A 10,552-nucleotide genomic window follows, 5' to 3' on the forward strand; every position below is an offset into this window, starting at 1 on the left:
ATAGATTTTCTTCCTCACTATAATTATTCTATGTTCTCTCGAATACGGTTTTGAAAATAGGCCATTCTTCAGATTTCCCATTGAAATAGGGCAAATCTTGGGAAGAGTTATTACGTCTGGAAATCTCCAGTACACTAGATAGTACATTAACTCCGTCTGCTATGGTCTGCGTTAGTAGTGCTATGTTTTCGCTAGAGTTATTAGTTTGATGAACAGGATTTTCTTCATACAACCATTCCTTTACTTTTTGTACTGGACCTATTTTTTCTGATGTTACAACAGATTTTTTACTTGAACATGAGGTGTCTGATGCTTCTGATAATTTAGCTTTTTCCAATTCAATGGTTTTTCTGACTATTTATCTCATTGAATGTATTTCTTTCTCTTTCATTTGTGGAAGTAATTCTGCCTTTTATTTTTCTAAAACCATTAAATCCTTCTGGGTCTGTAGCTCAACTTCTGAAATCCGTATTCTTGATTTGGAAGAATTACTCGTCTTGGTATTGTTTGATTTGTCATCGGATTTGTCTTTAGTGTCACAATTTTCTTCCTGAGTTTCAGAGTGTCGGGGGTAATGTCTGTCGGACTGCATTCTACTTGAAGCTTTATCGTCGTCTTCTCTATACGTTATCTCCTCAGTAGAAATGCGGGTTACCTTTTTACTCTGACTTGGAAATCGTATCGGAGGTTGACCTTTATTATTTCGTTCGCTCCTCCTCAGATTATTCATACACGAGTTTCGGCACCAAATGTTCGTCGTCAGAACCGGTCAAAGGAATAAAAATGGGGTCCTCTGGTCATCAGAATATATAATTAACTTTAAGAGAGAAAAAATGACATTAACAGAAACAATTATTATTTTCCACTACTGTCGCTGTCATCCAGGGCTCATGTTCGTCGTCAGAACCGGTCAAAGGAATAAAAATGAGGTCCTCTGGTCGTCAGAATATATAATTAACTTTTTAAGAGAGAAAGATGACATTAACAGAAACAATTATTATTTTCAACTACTGTCGCTGTCATCCAGGGCTAGATTTATATTTCTATCGGAATCATGACGAATTTTCCGCAACATGCGTTGACAATTGAAAAACTTCATCCAGATCTGCAAACAAAGGCAAAAGTCAAAGTTCCAGAAGGTATTTCGGAACTAGAGTTTGAACAACAACAAAGAGAATTTGGTTCTGGTTCCCGATCTTCTGGTTACAGTATTATACCCACGGTGACCATAATTTTGGAAGTAAAAATCGGGACATATGAAAATAGGGGGGGGGGCAGTCAGTAACCACTTAATTTTTTTCTGCAGAATAATAGATCAAAGTTTATTTTTCCTAATTATAACTAAATCATACTTGTGACATAGCACTAAATAAAAACTAATACCAAAAAACTTATTTATTATTCCTCATCGGCATCGACTGAAGTAGAAGGCTTTTCGAGGCTTTTCTTCTTGCACCAATCATATTTTTCGGAGGACTCCAAAGCTTTCAAGAGTGTCTTATTTTTCTATATTTTTTCATACATCTCAAGGCAGCAAAGAGTACAGTTCATTTGAATAATTTACATTTCCTTCACAGACTCAATCGACAATTGGGTTTTGTGTGAACCCCAAAAGTTATTAATCAATGAAAATGATCGTTCTACGGAAGCATTAGTTCCTGGCGAAGAAAGCACGAACTCCACAAATATCTTCAAGTTGGGGATGTCCATTTCATTCGAAAAAAGTCTCCTCTGCACAGTTATATTGAAGGCACCTTCTGTAGGCCGTCTCAAAAATAATTCATCCACTGGTCTATTAGAATCTTTGAGGGTTGTCATTACTAGTACCTATTCTTCTTCTTCTTCCTCCAACAATAACATAACAATTAATTTTTCAGGGTCCATTCTTGAATATTTCTCCAGTCGTGTTATTTTCACCAACAAAATCAACAGCACCGCTCACAGATGTAACCGACGAACTAATTCCTACTTAATTCTAGCAAACCACTTCAGGCGGAAATCGCTATCCTTGACGGTTGACGGCCGGGACGCGGCGGTCCGAGGAAACCGTAGCTTAGGCATATCCAACTTCCACAAGACCTCGGAACCCACCTCAGAAGATCAGTCAACGAGCAATGGCAAGCACAGTGGAGCTGCTCTAGAGGAAAACTAAGGAATAGACAGGATTCACATCCATTTACCACCAATGAAGAGGAGGGACCAAACCATAATAAAAATATAATAATAATAATAACTTATTAATCCCGTTAGACAAATCAAGTTTGTATAGGACACAAACACGGCATTGATGTCAGGTGATTCACCCCACAGAATCACATTGTAATTCAAGTGAGAGTATATATAACACTATAGAGAATAGTACACTTCCAACAATGAATTCAATGGCAATATATCTTTTAAGATTCTGATGGCATAATAGGAACTAGATAATTTCCTGCAAACATGATCAACATGATTCTTCCAGTTCAGTGTGCTATCGACGTGCAGGCCAAGAAATTCCACAAAGAACGATGATTTCAAGTCACCAGAAGGATTATTCAAAATCAATCGACTTCCCGAATTGCGAGTTTGAAAATAAATCAAGTCACTCTTTTCAACATTCAATATGAGAGAGTTTCTGTTGCACCAATCAGAAAAGATTTTTACCAACAGCTCACATCTCATCTTGAGTTCCGTCAGATTCAGTTCTGTGATGAGAAATGAGGTGTCATCCGCAAAGAGCAAAATTTTAATAAAAGTATATTATGATGGAAAATATTATACTTATTTATATAATTGGGTAGGTCATTCACAAAAATAATAAACAACAAGGGCCCAAGAACAGACCCCTGAGTTACGCCCATTACTACAGGATATTTATTGGAATCATGTTGATCCACACTTCCATAAAGGCATCGACCGGTAAGGAAACTACGGACCCACTCTAGAAAAATACCCCTGAAACCAAGACTATACAACTTATCGATAATAAAATCAAACTCGAGGCAATCAAATGCCCGAGATTCATCAAAAAACAAACCAGCAACTCAGATTCCATCGTCCAACCACCCATGCACGAAGTTAATCATCTCTCGCTGCGGTTTCAGTTGACCTGCCCATTCGAAAGCCATGCTGAGAATTAGTGATAGCCGAAGTTTTGTTTAGAAAATTTATCATCCTAATATGGACAAGCTTCTCTATTATTTTTGATAGCGAGCAGGGATATTGGCCGATAGTTCTCAATATTTTCCCTATCATTTTTTTTTTATCATAATCAGACAGCTTCGGATTGGACACTGTAGAATTACTCACGGCTATTTAAATCTCTTGATTAATAAAGTTACAGATGCTGGGCAAAAAAATCTGTACATCGGGCCGCCCTGCTCCGCCCCATAACACATAAATAATATAATATAATATAAACATATACATATAAAGTTAAGTGAAAGAGACGTTCACAACCCAGACACAACGAAAGTGACGTTATACCGGATCACAGACCACTCAGGACTGGAGATGTTTCCTCTATGTTAGTTGCCAGAGGTTGCAGTTTATAGAAGGACTATTCCCACCTTCTCTTGGCGAAGTCGCCATCGATGGTCCAGCTGTCTTGAATTTCATCGCCTTCAAAGTATATTCGCTTCATCGACACCACATGCCCCGGGGACAGGATGAGGTCTGGCTTCCTCAGAACACCTCTACCGTTACGTATGTAGAGTTCTTCTTCCACATTCCCTCCCTTTTTGAGAGACATCTCCTTCAGTCTCTTAATGACGAAGTTATGTCTCTTCATTCTCGCAGTATGTTCCAGGGGGCATTCTTGCAAGACATGTGATAAACTCTCCCCCTGTTGCAACCAGCTCTACACCTTCTAGCTTCGGAAGGGTTGTAGGAAAAGTTTCTCGTTGGCAGACAATTAAGGCGAAGTTGTATAGCCTCAATGTATTCCGCGCCATTCCAGAATTTGAGAGGATTATTGATTAGCTCGTTGGAGACGCTATCATTCTGGAATTGCATGGTCCCTCCTCCGCTATTTAACAGCTATCCTGACTTTTCTGTCTACTTCTCTGAGGATCTTCAAATTTATAGAGTGGTTTTGCATACAGTGGTTGTATTGTGGCAATAGGTAGTTCTTCAGGATGTTGAGTTTTTGCTGTGGCTTTAGGGGTGACTTACGAATTATCTCCAGTTGTACAGAGAGTTCGTTGGTATTGCATTTGTTGGACGCCATGCAGGAGAAGTATAATCCTAGATATGGTTGACGTCAACCGGTCTGATGGGCTCGCCTTGTGTATAAAATATGGCAGTTGTAGACACAAACACCTTCCTCCTTGATGGAAGACTCCTCAGAACCAGGGAGTCGCATTTCCCGGGATTGATGGGGAGGTCCCGCTGTTCAAAGAATCTGACGGCGGCACTTAATAGTCTTTGAGCAGACTCTACCTGGTTTCTTCTGATTTCAAACATGGTTACGTCCTCGCCAAGGCAAGAGATGGTAGTGCTGCACCCAGTGAGATTATCCATAATGTAGTTGGACGTTTTGGCATCTATCTCGAAGCGCTTCGGGGCTTTTCTCACAGGATTGTGGGATACCATATCGAAGGCCTTCTTCAAGTCAAGCGTTATGGTCGCGAAGCCTCTTCCAGTTTTCCTCTTACTCTTGATAATAGTTTGTAGGGCGAGTTTATTGGCGAGCAGCCATCCACGCTCGTGAATCCTTTCTGGGTCTCCTCCAAGTCTATCACTGCAACTTCTTTGGCCATCAGGCGATTGGGCAGTCTGAGGATTATTGACGTAACAGTGATTGGTCTCCAGTTGTCAACAGACCTCAAGTCTCCTGCTGATTTGGGAATAAGTGTGGTTTTAAATAGTATGATAGGCACATATTGTGTATACAATATGGCATTTAATAGAAGAGCTAGCTGTATATTGGGGATCTTCTGCAGGCTGCTCTGTGTAATGCCGTCAGGGCCACAGGAATTTTTTAGGCTGGATTTCTTGAGCTGTTCGATTTCATCGACTGAGATTGGGCGATATGCATCAATTTCTGGTTTCTCAGATCTTGGTATTTCTCAGTCGTCGGGAGGAGATGCAGATCCTAGAGTACTCTCGAAGATTATCTCAATATCGGCTTTCGATGGTCTAACGCCATGGTTTTGGGGGTCAATCTCTGCACCACTTATAAGATACTTGGCGTATTGTTTTCTGTTCTTCGAAAACCTATTTTGTGCCTGTCTATAGTATAAGTCTCCTCTTCCTGCTGCTCATTTCTGGTGTCGGCTTTGGTGGCAGGGCTTTGGTTGACTTCCGAGGCCTTTTGCCAGACTACACACAAAGCCCAGACGTCTATTCATCCATAGTTGTTTCGTATCCTGGTTGCATAAGGCAGACTTGTTTAGCCAAATTGATGTCCTTCAGCTTTTCCAGAGTTGGGCTGATCTATATCAGGAATTTCCGCACAGGGAATCGATCTACGGTTGAATAATATTGGAAAAAATAAGAAAAAGTGTGAAAAATTCTCATCGGAGGATGATGAAGTCTTAATAGACTTGGTGAGACAACATCCACCCTTATATAATATAGTACTCCGAAGCTATAGAGATTTGGTGGTCAAAAATAATATTTAGAAAGAAATAGGTGTGACAATGAAAAAAAGTGGTGAGTATATATTTTTTTAATATATAATATTATTTCCAATTATATGGAATAAGAGCATGATTATTCCATTCTCTGCACCTTTGCATTTTACTATGACGCTGATCCATGTGGTCCAACGAAATAATTTTTGAAGGTGTCCCTCACAGAATTAGCAGCTGTGGATGATCTTCTGGCATATGATGATGATATTGGTATTATATTTTTCTTGGGCAATTGTGCGGTATCATCCTCGTCTTCTTTAGGAGATGGAATTTTTGAATTTCGAAGCATATTATGCAAGATACATGCTGAAATTATTAAGTCATCAACAGCAAAAATATTAATAGCGATTGGAGTAGAGAATACTCGAAAGTACCGACATAAGATGCCAAAAGCATTTTCGGAAAGACGTCGTGCACGGCTGTCGGTAATTAAACACAGCCTTCGCCTGGTCATAAAGGAAATCTTTTTGTGAATAAGGTTGTGAAATTTCTGTTCCTGAAAGAATCATTGCAGGTGGGATGTTGAAATTATCATCTTTGATATTCTTTCCCACCTACTATTTTTCGAAGATGCTTGCATCTCCTTCTCGCCCATACGAACCAACATCAATTGCGATGAGCCTATGTATAATGTGAATCGATTATATAGTCCATTCAAGAATGATTGACATCTCGGGTGGCTATGGAAAATCGAATTTATGTTGGTAATAGCCCATAAGTTCAGATTTTGTGTTGCGGAATTCAGGTTGGTATTGTGAATAAACGGCGATCCACAGACCAATTGTTGTGAATCTATGCACTGACCGAAGGTAATTTGAGTTTTGTAGAGCTGTTTACATTCCTAATTTAATCCAAAAAATTGGAAACATAATTATATCGTTTTTGATTGCTGATTAATATGCTCTGAATTTGAATATTTCTTCTTTTCAAATACTCTTCTAATGAAAGAATGATAACGCCTAAATAGCAATGAATACAATAATAAGGATAAATTCAGATGCATACTACCCGCCGATATGAATATCGACAAGTGAATTGAGCTAGACAATTTGCCATCGTCAAAGCCCCAAATGGAGTACGCTCCACCGAAGAAAAGCAGATGCTGACCATGGTTTCGGCCTCATTTGGCCTCATCAGAGCAACATAGCATTTTTCTACGGTGGAGAACGTTTGGAATTGATGGAACCTTATTCAATGTTGTCATGTTCTACTAGGTATTATTTACCCAGAGCGCCACCCAATATGAAATGGTGTCCGATTCAATCCCCTCCAGATAGAAACCAAGACGAAGACAATAGCATATGTCCCATATTTTCCCTAATTTAGTACGCCGATTCACTTTGCGAATGTCAGACGCATGATGAATTGAGAAGTCTGGGACGCGCTCAGGTCACGGCAGAAATGATGCCAGCGGTACAGTAATAAAAGAATGATAACGCCTAAATGGCAATGAACAAAATAATAAGAATAAATTCAGATGCATACCACCCGCCGATATGAATATCGACAAGTGTTACGATCTCCATTTGGGGCTTTGACGATGAATTGACATCTGAATTTATCCTTAATACTCTTCTAGGTTATATTTAAATATTCCACTTCTGTGATTGAAACTACAGAAATTATTGAAATCTTTTATGACCAGATTTAAGCTGCGTCTGCACTTTCGAGTCCTACTGGGATGTCAATCATTCTTGAATGGACTATAGCCAGCAGTACGATTGAGTGAAACTGCTTGTAGTTGTAATAAAGTGACCCAGCATTCTTTGGATATTGTATTTGGACATGTTTTCCATCGATGGCTTCACAACAATTTGGAAAGTTCCACAAATCATTGAAATCATTTTCGGTATATAAGTTGAAAGCATGCGTTTCCTAATGCTTCGAAGCACTTGCCTAATTGAAACGCTAATCCAGCTATGATATTGACGATATTGGAATGCTAGTGATCTGAAGGACTCCCCTGTTGCCAAATACCTGAAAAATTATTTATAATTTATATCTTATAATATTATTTGAATTTGGTTGGTAGCCTAACCTTAACATCTTTAAAATTTCAGAAAAAGCTTGCCAAACAAGATGGAAGTATATTCGTGATAACTACACGAAGATCAAACGAGAAGTTATGAAAGGCCAAAAAACTGGCTCAGCCAGAAATATTCAAATGGAAAATTTGAACATGAGCTTTCTTGAAAATACCTCAATCGTGGAGAGAGTACAGTAAATATTTAATATCTTTGTACAATGTATCACAGTCGTTCATTTTCAGATCCATCAGTAACCTTAATGAAAGTGATGAAAGTAGCGAATCACAAGATTTAGTGGATGATTCACAGATATATTCTAATGATATAGAGTATATAGAGGGTTCCCCAGAATAAATTGACTTCGAAGCCCCTCCTGTTACCGAAGACTTCACGAATACCGAGAAACATCACGACGACCACTTAACCACAGTGGAAGAACCAGTAGCACCTGCAAATACTCCAAGTAAGAGCAAAAGAAAGTCCGTTTCGAAAGAACGGGAACGAGTTATTGAAGAGATCAAGAGAGGGCGAATTGAAAGAACCCAGTTGATGAAAGAATTGCTGAGACTAACATGTAATAAAGCCAAAGAGGAGGTTACTCCAATCTCAATATTTTATAAAAGTATTGCGTTGACAGTTGAAGAACTTCATCCAGATCTGCAAACAAGGGCAAAAGTCAAAGTTCTAGAAGTAATTTCGGAACTAGAGTTTGAACAACAACAAAGAAAAGAGAATTTGGTACTGGTTCCCGATCTCCTGGTTACAGTGTTATACCTCAACAATATTAAGTACCAACAGACCTGTCGCAGTCAACCTCAATAGTAGCATCATAGCAGAGAATTTTCTCCACATGATAGTCCTATATCAGTATCACCAAGTTCCCCCTCCACATCATTTACACAATTGTGAATCTATAATTTAGGTATTTTATGCAGTACAAATGTTGAGTTAAGGATATTGAGCTTATTTTCATAAATGTAACGAATACTATAATAAAAGTACGAGGAAAATTTCATTTTGCCTCCACATAATGCAATCCTTTTTTGGACCAGAAACTTACTTCAGCGTTCTACAAAGCTTCTCTTCGGCAGAAAAGGGACATTTGACCCTATTGGTACGACTGCGAAAAGATCAGTGGAGAGTCTAAAATACTCCTTAAATTTGGTTTCATTCGCCAAAAGTCTCCTGTGCACAGTTATATTGAAGGCACCTTCTGTAGGCCGTCTCAAAAATAATTCAACACTGGTCTATTGGAATCTTTGAGTGTTGTCATTACTAGTTCCTCTTCTTCTTCTCTTCTTCCTCCAACAATAACATAACAATTAATTTTTCAGGGTCCATTTTCGAATATTTTCACCAAGAAAATCAACCGCACCGCACACAGATGTAGCCGACGAACTAATTCCTACTTAATTCTAGCAAACCGCTCCAGGCGGAAATCGTTATCCTTGACGGTTGACGGCCGGGACGCGACGGACGACGGTCTGTCCGAGGAAACCGTAGCTTAAAGCATATCCAACTTCCACAAGACCTCGGAACCCACCTCAGAAGATCAGTCAACGAGCAATGGCAAGCACAGTGGAGGTGCTCTAGAGGAAAACTAAGGAATATACAGGATTTCCATCCGTTTGCCACCAATGAAGAGGAGGGACCAAACCATAATCAGACAGCTTTGGATTGAACACTGTTGAATTACTCACGGCTATTTATATTTCTTGATTAATAAAGTTACAGATGCTGGGCCAACAAATCTGCACATCGGGCCGCCCTGCTCCGCCCCATAACACATATATAATATAATATAAACATATAAATAAAGTTAAGTGAAAGAGACGTTCACAGCAGAGACACAACAAAGTGACGTTACACCTGGATCGCAGACCACTCAGCATTGGGGATGTTTACTCTATGTTAGTTGCCAGTTGCAGGTTATAGAAGGACTATTCCCAGCTTCTCTTGGCGAAGTCGCCATGGATGGCTCAGCTGCCTTGTCTGGTGCCGTACACTAGTTCGCGGCGATTGGCGTGCGTATTGATTTTCATCGCCTTCAAGGTATCTTCACTTTGTCGACACCACATGCCCCGCGCACCGTAGCGAACGGAAGTACTCGTATATTTCTGTTCGGATATCTCTCCTTGAGGACCGGCACGAACTCCGGCTGGTCGTACACCATTCTCTTCAGCTCATAGGTCTCTCCGAAACCTCGTGGACATTCCCATTACACTGTAGCATCAACCACAAGAGCCTCCTCGTCATTAGACAGGATGAGGTCTGGCTTCCTAAGAACACCTCTGCCGTCACGTATGTGGGGTTCTTCTTCCACATTCCCTTCCTTTTTAAGAGACATGTCCTTCGGTCTCTTAATGACGAAGTTATGTCTCTTCATTCTCGCAGTATGTCCCAAGGGGCATTTTTGCAAGACCCCTCTCTCCTGTTGCAACCAGCTCTACACCTTCTAGCCTCAGGAGGGCTGTAGGGAAGGTTTCTCGTTGGCAGAGAATTAAGGCGAAGTTGTATAGCCTTAATGTATTCCGCGCCATTCCAGAATTTGGGACGATTATTGATTAGCTCGTTGGAGACGCTATCATTCTGGATTTGCATGCTATTTAATCGCTATCCTGACTTTCCTGTGTACATCTTTGAGGATCTTCAAATTTATAGAGGGGTTTTGCATAGAGTAGTTGTATTGTGGCAATAGGTAGTTCTTCAGGATGTTGAGTTTTTGCTGTGGCTTTAGGGGTGACTTACGGATTCTCTCCAGTTGTACAGAGAGTTCGTTGGTATTGCGTTTGGTAGACCCCATGCAGGAGGAATATAATCCTAGATATGGTCCACGTCAACCGGTCTGATGGGCTCGCCTTGTATATAAAATATGGCAGTTTTAGACACAAACACCTTCCTCCTGGA

The sequence above is a fragment of the Coccinella septempunctata genome, chromosome 2, assembly GCF_907165205.1.
Source record: "Coccinella septempunctata chromosome 2, icCocSept1.1, whole genome shotgun sequence".
NCBI classification, from domain to species: Eukaryota; Metazoa; Arthropoda; class Insecta; order Coleoptera; family Coccinellidae; genus Coccinella; species Coccinella septempunctata.